At 54.4% G+C, this 15,545-nt stretch overlaps 1 protein-coding gene across 6 annotated transcripts in view; it reads right to left on the bottom strand.

Moving 5' to 3' along the window:
• SPTAN1 (spectrin alpha, non-erythrocytic 1) overlaps positions 1–8,991 on the bottom strand; it is a 316,746-nt gene extending 307,755 nt beyond the window's left edge. For 4 of the 6 annotated variants that reach the window (XM_069237009.1, XM_069237003.1, XM_069237006.1 and 1 more), the window contains exon 1: positions 8,846–8,871. The gene's annotated coding sequence lies outside the window, so the exon portion shown is untranslated. Of the gene's footprint in view, positions 1–8,845 lie in introns of all 6 variants that reach the window. The other 2 variants (XM_069237004.1, XM_069237007.1) reach the window with 2 other exon arrangements.
• Positions 8,992–15,545: the final 6,554 nt, after the last annotated feature.

Raw genomic sequence — 15,545 nt, 5'->3', positions numbered from 1 at the left:
TCGCCAGAAACATCTATGCCCGGCAAGAACAAATATTGTAGGAAACATTTATATAAACACCTGGCACCAGTGGAAAGTTCCACACATAGCTGCAGCAGAATCATTGCCATGTAACAAGCTAGAATGAGGTCTGTACAAACATCTCAGGCTGAGCCAGTGTCAGCAGTCCCAATCCCTGTGTCAGCACAAGCTTCCATAAAGGAAAAATCTGTCAGCATAAATGCTGGCACAGTAGTTTAGACCTGGTGTCCGCAGAAAGAGTTCAAGAAAGCACTCTGGGTGCTGAACAGTCCCACGGAGAGCCACGGAAGGGATGGCAGCAGAGAGGCCGACAGAGAACCAGAGCAGGTGTCAGCGAAACCCCTTCCGGTACAGCCAGAGAGGGCACCAGCACATCCAACTGCTTATAGAAGCAAAGTTCCAAGAAGAAACCACTGCATTGAAAGAGAAAAGCTGGCAACAAACTATTTCATACAGACCCAGAAAAGGCATCAGCCCTCATTTAAGGGGGGGGGGGGGTAGGGATTCGAGGGGAACTCATGAAGCAGCCAAACTGGAGGCATGGATCTCCTTAGGATTGGGAACTTAAATTTCAGACATAAGCTACAACCGTACAAGGATAGACCCTTTATTTTTCTGAAAGGAAACTCCTCGCCATTATAAAACTGAGGATCGGTTTGCTTTAGCCAATGACTAGCTATTGTCCTCTGGGGCACTGATGCACAGACCCCGGGTGCTCTCGGTCTACGGTGCTGGACTAAACTTTCAATACATTGGAAGATTCAAGGTGAACCTTTGACCAACAGAATATTCTTCTGGGCTCCCCTGAAGGTTTTCTAGTTGGTTTGGCTGATGACAAGTGTTTGGCTTCTAAGCGCCCTGGCGAAGGCCCAAGACACATGATCTGTGACCAGCAGGATCACGAAGAGAAGACTTAACTGGGTCTCTTGGTGTCTCCAGAACAAACTGGATCCCACCTTAGGATGATCGGAAGCAGCTCAAGGGGCATTAATGACTGCAGAGGGGGGCATTAACTCTACGTCAGGGTTGCAAGGCCTGGTCCGGATGTATGGGTGATTGTCGTGTGCCCTCAAGCATCACTGGCTCAATTCCAAGACATGGGATATTGGTTACATGTAATGTGACTCCAGGAGTCTCCCTTCTGGTCTCCTGCCCCACCCCGGGCTCCTCTCCAGGAGTCTCCCTTCTGGTCACCTGCCCCACCCAGGGCTCCTCTCCAGGAATCTCCCTTCTGGTCACCTGCCCCACCCCGGCTCCTCTCCAGGAGTCTCCCTTCTGGTCTCCTGCCCCACCCCAGGCTCCTCTCCAGGAGTCTCCCTTCTGGTCTCCTGCCCCACCCCGGGCTCCTCTCCAGGAGTCTCCCTTCTGGTCACCTGCCCCACCCCGGGCTCCTCTCCAGGAGTCTCCCTTCTGGTCTCCTGCCCCACCCCAGGCTCCTCTCCAGGAGTCTCCCTTCTGGTCTCCTGCCCCACCCCAGGCTCCTCTCCAGGAGTCTCCCTTCTGGTCTCCTGCCCCACCCCAGGCTCCTTACTGCCAGCGCCCCTTCAAAGCTCCTCTAGCTCCCACCTGGTGATAGACGTCTGCACACAGACAGCCAGGGGCCTTGGACAGCCTCAGGTGTAAATAATGAATGTCCTTGCTACACACAGTCAGTCAGGGGTGTGTGCGCTGCATTATAATGAGTTCAATACAGTGTACACAGACCGCACACAGGCTCCACGTGTCCACAGACGTCAACACTAGCACACACCAGTGTCAGCAGGCAGTGCCATGCTATAGCACACACACACCAGTGTCAGCAGGCAGTGCCATGCTACAGCGCACACACACACCAGTGTCAGCAGGCAGTGCCATGCTACAGCGCGCACACACACCAGTGTCAGCAGGCAGTGCCATGCTACAGCAAACACACACACACCAGTGTCAGCAGGCAGAGCCATGCTACACCACACACACACACACCAGCACTGGGCAGCACACCAGTGTCAGCAGGTAGTGCCATACTACAGCGCACACACACACCGGTGTCAGCAGGCAGTGCCAATCTACAGCGCACACACACACCAGTGTCAGCAGGCAGTGCCATGCTACAGTACACACACCGGTGTCAGCAGGCAGTGCCATGCTACAGCACACACACATACACACCAGTGTCAGCAGGCAGTGCCATGCTACAGCACGCACACACAAACCGGTGTCAGCAGGCAGTGCCATGCTACAGCGCACACACACGTGTCAGCAGGCAGTGCCATACTACAGCGCACACACACACACGTGTCAGCAGGCATTGCCATACTACAGCGCACACACACACACACCGGTGTCAGCAGGCAGTGCCATGCTACAGCGCGCGCACACACACCGGTGTCAGCAGGCAGTGCCATGCTACAGCGCGCGCACACACACACCAGTGTCAGCAGGCAGAGCCATGCTACACCACACACACCAGCACTGGGCAGCACACCAGTGTCAGCAGGTAGTGCCATACTACAGCGCACACACACACACCGGTGTCAGCAGGCAGTGCCATGCTACAGCGCACACACACACACCGGTGTCAGCAGGCAGTGCCATGCTACAGCGCACACACACACACCGGTGTCAGCAGGCAGTGCCATGCTACAGCGCGCACACACACCGGTGTCAGCAGGCAGAGCCATGCTACAGCGCACACACACACACACGTGTCAGCAGGCAGTGCCATGCTACAGCGCACACACACACACGTGTCAGCAGGCAGTGCCATGCTACAGCGCACACACACACACGTGTCAGCAGGCAGTGCCATGCTACAGCACACACACATACACACCAGTGTCAGCAGGCAGTGCCATGCTACAGCACGCACACAAACCGGTGTCAGCAGGCAGTGCCATGCTACAGCGCACACACACACACGTGTCAGCAGGCATTGCCATACTACAGCGCACACACACACACACACCGGTGTCAGCAGGCAGTGCCATGCTACAGCGCACACACACACACCGGTGTCAGCAGGCAGTGCCATGCTACAGGGCGCGCACACACACACCAGTGTCAGCAGGCAGTGCCATGCTACAGCGCGCGCACACACATCAGTGTCAGCAGGCAGTGCCATGCTACAGTACACACACCGGTGTCAGCAGGCAGTGCCATGCTACAGCACACACACATACACACCAGTGTCAGCAGGCAGTGCCATGCTACAGCACGCACACACAAACCGGTGTCAGCAGGCAGTGCCATGCTACAGCGCACACACACGTGTCAGCAGGCAGTGCCATACTACAGCGCACACACACACACGTGTCAGCAGGCATTGCCATACTACAGCGCACACACACACACACCGGTGTCAGCAGGCAGTGCCATGCTACAGCGCGCGCACACACACCGGTGTCAGCAGGCAGTGCCATGCTACAGCGCGCGCACACACACCGGTGTCAGCAGGCAGTGCCATGCTACAGCGCGCGCACACACACACCAGTGTCAGCAGGCAGAGCCATGCTACACCACACACACCAGCACTGGGCAGCACACCAGTGTCAGCAGGTAGTGCCATACTACAGCGCACACACACACACCGGTGTCAGCAGGCAGTGCCATGCTACAGCGCACACACACACACCGGTGTCAGCAGGCAGTGCCATGCTACAGCGCGCACACACACCGGTGTCAGCAGGCAGAGCCATGCTACAGCGCACACACACACACACACGTGTCAGCAGGCAGTGCCATGCTACAGCGCACACACACACACGTGTCAGCAGGCAGTGCCATGCTACAGCGCACACACACACACACGTCAGCAGGCAGTGCCATGCTACAGCACACACACATACACACCAGTGTCAGCAGGCAGTGCCATGCTACAGCACGCACACAAACCGGTGTCAGCAGGCAGTGCCATGCTACAGCGCACACACACACACGTGTCAGCAGGCATTGCCATACTACAGCGCACACACACACACACACCGGTGTCAGCAGGCAGTGCCATGCTACAGCGCACACACACACACCGGTGTCAGCAGGCAGTGCCATGCTACAGGGCGCGCACACACACACCAGTGTCAGCAGGCAGTGCCATGCTACAGCGCGCGCGCACACACACACCAGTGTCAGCAGGCAGTGCCATGCTACAGCGCGCGCACACACACACCAGTGTCAGCAGGCAGTGCCATGCTACAGCGCGCGCACACACACACCAGTGTCAGCAGGCAGAGCCAGGCTACACCACACACACCAGCACTGGGCAGCACACCAGTGTCAGCAGGTAGTGCCATACTACAGGGCACACACACACACCGGTGTCAGCAGGCAGTGCCATGCTACAGCGCACACACACACCGGTGTCAGCAGGCAGTGCCATGCTACAGCGCGCGCACACACACACACACACGTGTCAGCAGGCAGTGCCATGCTACAGCGCACACACACACACACGTGTCAGCAGGCAGTGCCATGCTACAGCGCGCACACACACCAGTGTCAGCAGGCAGTGCCATGCTACAGCGCGCACACACACCAGTGTCAGCAGGCAGTGCCATGCTACAGCACACACACACACCAGTGTCAGCAGGCAGTGCCATGCTACAGCACACACACACACACACCAGTGTCAGCAGGCAGTGCCATGCTACAGCACACACACACACACCAGTGTCAGCAGGCAGTGCCATTCTACACCACACACACACACCAGTGTCAGCAGGCAGTGCCATGCTACAGTGCACACACACACCAGTGTCAGCAGGCAGTGCCATGCTACAGCGCACACACACACACCAGTGTCAGCAGGCAGAGCCAGGCTACACCACACACACACACCATCACTGGGCAGCACACCAGTGTCAGCAGGTAGTGCCATACTACAGCGCACACACACACACACCGGTGTCAGCAGGCAGTGCCATGCTACAGCGCGCACACACACACCAGTGTCAGCAGGCAGTGCCATGCTACAGCGCGCACACACACACCAGTGTCAGCAGGCAGTGCCATGCTACAGCGCGCACACACACACCAGTGTCTGTAGGCAGTGCCATGCTACACACACATCAGTGTCAGCAGGCAGTGCCAGGCCACAGCGCACACACCAGTGTCAGCAGGCAGGGCCATGCTACAGCGCACACACACACACACCAGTACACACACACACCCGTGTCAGCAGACAGCGCCATGCTACAGCGCGCGCACACACATCAGTGTCAGCAGGCAGTGCCATGCTACAGCGCACACACACCAGTGTCAGCAGGCAGTGCCATGCTACAGCGCACACACACACCAGTGTCTGTAGGCAGTGCCATGCTACACACACACACACACCAGTGTCAGCAGGCAGGGCCATGCTACAGCGCACACACACACACACCAGTGTCAGCAGGCAGGGCCATGCTACAGCGCACACACACACACCAGTGTCAGCAGGCAGGGCCATGCTACAGCGCACACACACCGGTGTCAGCAGGCAGTGCCATGCTACAACACACACACACCGGTGTCAGCAGGCAGTGCCACACTAGCACACACAGGCATCAGCGGGCAGTGCCACACTAGCACACACAGGCATCAGCGGGCAGTGCCACACTAGCACACACAGGTGTCAGCGGGCAGTGCCACACTAGCACACACAGGTGTCAGCGGGCAGTGCCACACTAGCACACACACACACCAGTACTCCCCACAAGGGCGCACACAGGCGTCAGCAGGCAGTGCCACAATAGCACACACGGGCATCAGCGGGCAGTGCCACAATACACACAGGTGTCAGCGGGCAGTGCCACACTAGCACAGCACCCAGGTGCTGCCCTTCTCGGCTGCAGCCTTCCAAAGCTCTTGCAGGAATCCACTGGGCAGAGCTGCAGGTGAGCAGGCGTGCCCAGGGCCAGGTATTCACTTCCGGCTCTGCTGCCTGCAATGTCACCTTGGAGGTGGCAGGAGAGGCCTGGGCACTCCCCCTGGGCAGGGCAGCCTCGTGGCACAACCCTGCTGAGGCGGGAGCTGGGCCAAGTCACCTGCAGCTCCCTCATCACCAGCTAATAGAGCGCCCACTGGCGGGTATGCCAACGGGGGTCCATGGAGACGTGCTTGTGGGGGTGCAGACGTGCTTGTGGGGGGCGCAGACGTGCTTGTGGGGGGCGCAGACGTCTGGCATCTGATGTGCACGAGGATTCTGTGAACTGCTGCAGTCTCAGCAGAGAGGGCAAGAAGTGCCTGGCCATGGAGTCCGAACTCCCAGCGCTTGAGGGGGCGCGCAGCCTCCCCCAGGAGTGGGCGCTGCACCTTTAGCATTGCAGCTCCTGCCCTGCATGCTGCAGCAGCGCTTGGGTGTGCACTGGGGTGACGTGCGCTGTGATCCTGCCAAGCATCTGGGGTGACCTGGGACTGTCACCAATGGGCGAGAAATTACTGCAAGCACTAGGTAGGCGGTCAGTTTTCCTAAGGAGGGTGACTCTCCCGGAACTGCCCCTTTGTGGGGTGGGCTCACATGTGCCCATCTTCACCCTCCTGGGCCACCCTTGGGCGTGGGGAGCGTGACTACAGTCTACACAACTGAGACCCTCTTCATGGTCCGTAGACATCTGTGGAGCCCCCCTATCGCCTCACTGGCCATCACCCACCTGCAGGGGGGGTTACATCACTGCAACCATCTTTACAGGCAATGACGTCACTCGTGCCAAGCACAACCACTTCTCAAAAGTGAAACAGTCCAACTTTACTCCCATCATATCTCCACAAGAAGTGACATCGCGTTATTCCCCAGTATCCATCTTTATAGTGTGTGAGAAGATGTAATCACGTACCTCAGTCAGTACAACCACCCATCATACCCACAATCTCAGCCAGACCAGCATCAAAGACCCACACGCCCTCCTTGCAACCCAGACCCCATCAGACATCCCTCTAGCCAGCCCCACCTCATGCACCCATGCTCTGAGGGGCTCCATGATCCAGACCTGAGACCTTGGTGCACTCTCCATCATAGAAACATGGCCCACCCGCACCCTGGATGTCCCACTCACAGACCTGCATCAAAGGCCCACGCACCCTCCTTGCAACCCAGGCCCCATCAGACATCCCTCCAGCCAGCCCCACCTCATGCACCCACGCCCTGAGGGGCTCCATGGTCCAGACATGAGACCTTGGTGCACTCTCCATCATAGAAACATGGCCCACCCGCACCCTGGATGTCCCACTCACAGACCTGCAAAGACCCACGCACCCTCCTTGCAACCCAGACCCCGTCAGACATCCCTCTAGCCAGCCCCACCTCATGCACCCATGCTCTGAGGGGCTCCATGATCCAGACCTGAGACCTTGGTGCACTCTCCATCATAGAAACATGGCCCACCCGCACCCTGGATGTCCCACTCACAGACCTGCATCAAAGACCCACGCACCCTCCTTGCAACCCAGGCCCCATCAGACATCCCTCCAGCCAGCCCCACGTCATGCACCCACGCTCTGAGGGGCTCCATGATCCAGACATGAGACCTTGGTGCACTCTCCATCATAGAAACATGGCCCACCCGCACCCTGGATGTCCCACTCACAGACCTGCATCAAAGACCCACGCACCCTCCTTGCAACCCAGACCCCATCAGACATCCCTCCAGCCACTGAGTCATGGTCAAGAACAGCAATCGCCAAGGAGTCATCAAGTTATGAGGCGAGCGATCGCCAGGTTGCAGGGAGTGATCATTGTGTCGTGGCTGAAATGAGTGATTGCCAAGGTGTGATAGAGGAGTGAGTGCCAGGATGCAATCATTGTTATCGCTGAGGAGACTTATTGCCAAGTTGTGACAGTAGAGTGAGTGCCAGGCTGCAGGGAGTGACCATCGAGTCCTGGCTGAGGGGAAGTGATCGCCAAGTTGTGACAGAAAGGAAGGGTCGCAGGCAGTGATCACTAAGTCGTGCCTGAAGAGAGTGATCGCCTAGGAGTGAGTGCCAGGTGGTAGGGAGTGATCACCAAGTTACGATTGCAGGGAGTGATCAGGCCATGCCTTACAGCTCCAGTCAAGAGCTGGCTCAGTGAATGAAGTCTGATCCGCTGGTTACATCGTTGCCAATCCCGGCTCCGAGCGGACACAGTGTGACTCTGCGCAGATAATGTGTATCCTTCATCCCAATGTTCAATCAACAAATCACTCCTCCTCGGAAAGTGTCCCACCAGTGCCAAGAGGCCTGCAGGGGGTGGGGGGAGGGGGCACTGTCAGTCAACCCCCCCCCCCCCCCTCACCCCCACTGATGGTCACAGCCTGCAGCAGGGGGTCAGGGGTGCAGATCCAATGCTTGGATTACACAGCACATTACACACCAGCGCCCCCTGGGGGTCTGCACCCCAGTGACTCAGCTGGTAGCCCCCCCCCCCCCCCAAAAAAAAAAAAATACTCAGCAGGGTGGGGTCAAGGTCTCTGTGCACCCCCCCCTCCTGCGAGGAGGATGAGCACCTTGACCCCACCCAGAAGGGCTCTGTGCACCCCCCCCCCCACAGATCAAAAGAGCGCCCCCCCCCCCCCAAATCATCAAAGGAGTCCAGTACACCCCCCCCCCCCATTAATGTGAAACGTGCAGGGGGGGCAGGGCCCCGGCAATAGCCTACGTACGAAGGGGGGCTGTGACACCCAGAGCCCCCGGGCAGACAGGCGCGTGCCCCTCCCACCCCAGGAATTTTAAGGGGGGGTTGACCCCCAAACCCCCTCTTTAATGCATACCGCCCCGCGGACCCCACAGGTTGTCCCCCCATCCTTGGGTGACGTATGCTTGCACCCCACCCGTGCACATTCCGTGGGGTGCGGACCCCTCCCCTCCGTCGGGAGCGCGCCCCCTCCCCGCTCACCTCCTTCTCCTGTGATCTCAGCCTCTCCAGTGCGCGCCCGCCGCCGCTCCCCTCTTTATATACTCCGCCGGCCGCTGACGTCAGCCCTGCAGAGCCGGGCGCGAGACCAGCTGAGCGCGAGGCCCAGCGGCCGGAGGGCGCGCGCACGCCACACCCACCCAGCGCCGAGATAGGGAGAGCGAGAGCCCCCGCCTCCTGAGCACGGCCGCGAGCGCAGCTGAGACAAGAGGGGGCGGGGCAGGTGCGGGCTCGCGCACCTTGGCAAACGCGTGAGAGGGCGGAGGCACGAGACGGCAGGAAGGGAGCGCGCCGCCCGAGCGCCTTCCGCAGTCCGGACGGAAAATCCCGAACGTTTCCGGAAAGAGCCGAACCTCTCGGCCTGAAGGAGCCGGCAAGGGCGTGGCTGGAAATGGCGGACAATGGCTGACAAAATGGCGACCGGCCCTTACGGGACAGGGGGCCCGAAACAGGCGGGGCTCCCCATTTAATAAAACCTAAGGATAGGATTACTATAACCTGAAAAGGGTTCTGCTTCAATACAGGGCAATCGGAGAAGTACCTTCACCTAATAGTGTTATTATTATTTTTATTTTTTTAATCTCCTATTTCCTTATTTAAAATGTTGGCCTGATCGGGGGCAAAGTGTCAGGCTGACATATAATGTTCAAATACATTATACAACACGCAGGACGCACTAGCGGTGCTTAGTGGGCAATGGAAAGCCCTGCTTAATTTGATCCGGTGGCTCCCGGTGCTCGGCCCGACTCTTAACTATCAACGCCAGCTCTAGTGACATTTCACCACATGGTACCCCCACTGTCTAATTTAGAGATCATCTCAACAGCAGTGTTTGCTAAATCAATATACATTTAAAAAGAATAATTCTATGTCAGGACCGGAGGCTTCGGATTATGCTTCTCTTCACTTTACTGACAAACACAGCAGCCAATGAAAGTGTAACAAATGCAAAAACTACACATCCCATGAACCCCAGTCCACCAATCATGGGTCCATATGTCCATAAATAGCCTGAATGCTATAGTCCTTCCTCTTTCTTTGCTGCTCCAGCAGCCAGTTAAGTGCAGCGCTCTTCGTGTGCCTATGTTTTCTATATTACAGTCAGTTTAACGATATCGAGCGCGTAAGCGAGCGCTTATTGATTACATTGTGCCTCTTTTGTTTAATAGTTAAAATCCTGTGTTTTTATCGCCGGAGTGGAGTGGGGGCAGGCCGTTCTCGACGAGCCTAGGCTCGCCGAGTAGAGGACGTTGTCCTCTGTCTGTTTCCTGCTCGCGCATGCGCGTTGAGAAGAGTCTGAACATTCTTCAATCCGATCGGCTTCTCAGCACGCGTGTGACTCAGGGAGACAGATCTCAAACGAATACACCATACAAGCGGCCAAAGAGCGCTCGTAGGGGCTGTAATAATACTCTGAGAGCCCTGCTCAGGGGACAGAAGAGTTTTATTGCCTGATTATCCCAATTTTTTTTGGCACATCAGGTTGAAAACTCCATAAGCAGGTGGCTCCCTCCACAATAAACTGCCGGCTGTACAGCTAGTATCTGTACAATAAATTACAATATCGCCTGCTCAGGGCTTTTTGTCCCCCCCCCCTTCTAACTCCTCCCTTATCAGTGCCTTTTACATGGCATACTACGCCAATGAGGATGAGCAGTATGACGAACTACAAGAGATGCCAGCTGAACATCAACTGGAGGAAAGACTTGTGGAAGCACTTGGTCACCACGTGCAAGATTCCGTGAATTGGGCCCTAATCCAGGCCCTGAAGCCCTTTACACAACCCCTGTCGAACTTCGCTAAAAGGGAATTCTTGGGCGAAAATAGCCAACAACCTTGCCTTCAACCGGGAGATTCCGGTGAAACGATGGGTTTGCACCTGCAACGTTCAAATAACAGTCCCTCTGCAGAAATCCTGTCGCAGATGGCAACCTCGGTGTTGCGCGACCATGCCTATGGAGGTTTCTCCCAACCTCAAGAGCCTCCTTCTAGTTTCCTGCAATCCTCGCAGTCTAGCTATCAGGACCCATCTTCCTCAAAATCAGACTCAGACGAGTCTCAGGTTGACCCCCAACCACGCAAAAAACGTCGCAAGACACGACACAATATATCCGAGAGCACCCCCCCTCAGGGCAAGAATCTGTTATTCTCACCAGAGGATATCATCCATCCCCGCTCCACGGAATGGATTCCTAATCAGGAGGTCGCCAATTACGTCCAAGACCGGCTACGTGAAAGTTTTGAGAAGGAGGTACGCAACACCCTGCGGTCAGAATGTCCTCGACCTTCCCTTCTCGATAAAGTAGCTGAAACGCCCGAGTTAGATCCAAACATGGCGACCTTTCTACGAAAGTTCGCTAAAGACCCAAAGAAGGGTCTGGATCGTGCCTGGAGAGGTTGCCAGGACAAATTATTGGACGTGTCAGGCCCCTTAACAAAAATCTTGGATCTAGCCATCCAATCCAAAGCAACAGAGGCTCCGTTAGACACGGACGCAATCCTGCAATGGGCGCAGAGAGCAATCTGCCTTCTCGGCAATGCCAACTGCGCCATGTCAACGTAACGGAGACAATCCTTCCTCATTCGCTTAGACCCAAAGCTTGCAGATCTGGCCACTAATGAGGCAGGTCCCTCAGCCAACGGTATGCTCTTCGGAGATAAATTCATTTCCAACCTAAGCAAGTATGTGGCCACCTTTACAGCCCTCGACAAGGCTCAGTCCAAGATCAAAAAAGTGTTCAACAACGCTCTTTTTATCCGGGCCGGACGTTTCAGGGGCCGTACGTCAGGCCGAAGATATCAGGCCCCCAGACATGCCGCCCAAGGCAATTGTGGGGGTTACTCAGACCAACACAACTTCTACCCCAATTGCTACAGGGGTTGTGGTCGATCCTCCAGAGGATATCGTGGAGGTAGCTCCAATCAGGACAACTCAAACTCAGGTGAGAATTATTCCTCCTTCGGAGGTCATTTTGGGGGGCAGGATACAACACTTTCTCCCAGCCTGGAGACTAATTACACAAGACTCGTGGGTTCTTCAGACAGTGCAAGGTTTTCAACTAGAATTTTACGCCCCTCCGAAGCAATCAACTCCTCCTATGCCTCTCCTTTTTTCTCTTGCAGATCGCAAATTTATAGAAGAAGAGATAGGCTCACTCCTTCAAAACGGAGCGGTAGTGAGGTCCTCCCCACACCCTCGAGGCTTCGCCAGCACAATCTTCTTAGTACAGAAGAAGGGCGGGGGAGCAAGATTTGTGCTCAATCTCAAATTTTTCAACTGCTGGATGGTGTACCGCCATTCCAAGATGGAGGGCATTCACCTTCTCAGGGATCTGTTAAGAGACAAAGACTGGATGGTGCACCTGGACCTCAAAGACGCTTACCTCTCAGTTCCAATTTTTGCCCCTCCCAGACGTTTCCTCCAGTTTCAATGGGACTCCCACTGGTTCGAGTTCAAGGTTCTTCCCTTCGGACTCTCTTCAGCACCCTGGTGCTTCACCAAACTCTTGCGCCCTGTGGTGCAATTCTTAAGAGAATGAGGAGTACGTCTAATTATCTACCTGGACGACATTCTAATTATGGCCCAGGACAGAGATCTCGTTCTGACCCATTTAACTTGGATGTTGCAATTACTCCAAGACCTCAGGTTTGTCATAAATTCCGAAAAGTCCTGTCTAATACCAACTCAGAAGATGGAATTCCTTGGGTTCCAAATAGATTCTTTGGCAGCCCTATTAATTCTGCCGATCAGCAAACGAAACCTGATCAAGAAAGAGTTGAGGTGAGCGCTTGCCTCTCCGACTATATCATTGAGGACGTTAGCACGCCTTGTCGGTCTCTTAGCCTCGTCCATTCAAGCGATCTTTCCGGGGCCCCTACACTACAGAGCCCTGCAGAGGCTGAAGATTCTCCACCTGCAGAAGGGCCTGCAATACTCGGAGTTAGTTCCCCTTTCAACGGAAGCCAAAACAGAGATGTCTTGGTGGCTAGACCACATGGATGCGTGGAATAGCAGAGCGATTTTTCCATCCAGCCCAGACGTAGTGATAGTCAGATGCCAGCCGGGCTGGGGGGCACGGTGCGGCCCGGTGGAGACCGGGGGTCATTGGTCTCAGGGGGAGTTGGCCTTGCACATCAACTGCCTGGAACTCCTTGCAGGATCCTTTGCCATCAAGTCTCTAGCTCCCCACAGGGCTCATTGTTGTATCCTGCTGCGGATGGACAATGTCTCTGCGGTCAGATACATCAATCGCCTGGGGGGGACCAGGTCTCGCCTCTTAGCAGAGATAGCAAAGGAATTTTTGCCTCAGTCAGAAGATTTCGGTGGTAGCGGAGTACATTCCGGGCATTGTCAATACAACAGCAGATTAGAACTCGCGATTTCTCAGGGACGGCAGCGACTGGAAACTCAATCCAGACACGTTTCAAGCCCTTCAACTTCGTTGGGGGACATGTCAGATAGACTTATTTGCCTCCCGTTTGAACAGTCAGGTTCCTTGTTTTTTCAGTTGGAGGCCAGACCCTCTAGCGAAGGGGATGGATGCCTTCCTACAGCTGTGGCCGAAGAATCTACTTTATGCCTTCCCACCTTTTGTGATGATTCCTCGCGTCCTGGCACAAGTTCATCGCCAACGCTCGGAAATCATCCTAATAACTCCTTGGTGGAGTGCTCAGCCCTGGTTCCCTACAGTAATGAGCTTCTCATGCGAACTTCCGGTCAGGATCCCATGGTCAGTGGACCTTCTCATGGATCCATTGAACAATTCTCATCCTCTAATTCTGCAGAGAATGTTAACACTGATGGCCTGGAGACTTTCAGGCGACGATGGCAGGTTCCAGGAGTTTCAGAGTTAGCAATGTTCTTCTTATCCCAATCTTGGGCCCCTTCCACTCAGAAAAGATATGAGCAAGCCTGGAGGAAGTGGGTTCGTTGGTGCAATTCAAGGAGTCTGGATCCCTGGGGTCAGAAATTCACGTCATAGCCAATTTTCTCTCGGAATTGGCTTCCCAGGGGTTAGCTTACAGGACGATTAACAATTGTCGCTCAGCTCTTTCGGCTGGTCATCCCCATATCCAAGGGAAACCGGTTGGAGAACACCCTTTAATCTGCAAATTACTTAGAGGTATTCGGATGGTAAAACCTCCACAACCGAAATATTCATCCTTATGGGAGGTGAATTTTGTCTTACGTTTCCTCAGGAATTGGCCGGATAATGAAGGCTTGTCTCGCAAGCAGTTATCGGCAAAATTGACGGTGTTATTATGTTTGCTTTCCTGCAGAAGAGTCTCAGACGTTAGAGCCCTGGATTTATCAGGTAGAGTATTTACTCCGGAGGGAGTATCTTTTTCCATCTCTAGACGTACAAAAACCTCATCAAAATGTATTTCATATCCCTCTTTTCCGCATAACAAAAAAACTGTGTGTCGTTCAATGTCTAAAGGTCTACGAACATTCCACAAGAGAATTCAGACAAAATGCATTTGGGTAAGTTTTAGTTTCATTACAAAAGCCCTTTCGTCCAGTCTCTGCAGCAACCTTGGCTCGTTGGGTTAAGTGGCTACTGGCCGAATTGGGTATTGATGTAAGTGTTTTTGGTGCTCGCTCAGTCAGAGGAGCCATGGCCTCAAAAGCCTTTGCTACTGGAGCCAGATTAGAAGATATTATGGCTGCGGCAGATTGGTTGAATGATTCAACTTTTAAGGTTTTTTATCATAAGCCCATAGTCAATGTAGTATCAGAAGTAGTAAATAGACTTTAAACTAGCATAATCCGAAGCCTCCGGTCCTGACATAGAATTGAAAATTTTCTAGCTATCGCGTCAAGAATTTTAGATTCTATTAAGGACACAGAGGCGAGGATTATCCCACCCGCTATACACAAAATTTTTGCAAGGGTGGTATGAGTATTGAATGATTATTGCATAAAATGTGTATATGATGCCCTCCCATTGTATATCTCAATATTAGTTGGATCTTTTTGTTTCACTCAGGTTCAGCTAACACAACTGCGTGAGTTCCCCGGTGAATTTCCGCTGGCGCAACTTTATCCTCCTACGTCTATGTGATTGTTTCAGAGGACCTGGATGGAGTTCATGGACAAGTTTTCGCAAGTTTAATGCATGTTTGAATTGGTTTCGCAAAGAAAGAGGAAGGACTATAGCATTCAGGCTATTTATGGACATATGGACCCATGATTGGTGGACTGGGGTTCATGGGATGTGTAGTTTTTGCATTTGTTACACTTTCATTGGCTGCTGTGTTTGTCAGTAAAGTGAAGAGAAGCATAATCCTTGCCTCCTTGTCCTTAATAGAATCTAAAATTCTTGACGCGATAGCTAGAAATTTTTTAATTCCTGCCCATATAATAGCTTTGGGGGGGGCTGGACTTGTATGAGTGCCTGGGTAGTGGCTGTCCTCACACGGTGGCACCGGCAAGAGGGGCCTCCTTTGTGTTTACAAATTAAGCACTGGTGGAAGGGAGCCGACGGTGCACCCAGTTTGAATTCTGGGCTTTCAGTCTTGTGTATTTTCCATTCTATATCCTGACTACAAGTCCCAGAATTCAAAGAAAAAAACCCAGACTGGAGCAGCACTTCACGCATGGACCTGGGAAATTTGAAGTTGCCACCAGCTATCCAGTTGCAGCCCACGGACTTCAACAGAACCACCCCCCCCACACCCC

Source organism: Pleurodeles waltl, chromosome 6, assembly GCF_031143425.1.
Source record: "Pleurodeles waltl isolate 20211129_DDA chromosome 6, aPleWal1.hap1.20221129, whole genome shotgun sequence".
Lineage (NCBI taxonomy): Eukaryota > Metazoa > Chordata > Amphibia > Caudata > Salamandridae > Pleurodeles > Pleurodeles waltl.
This window is presented reverse-complemented; position numbering and strand designations above follow the sequence as displayed.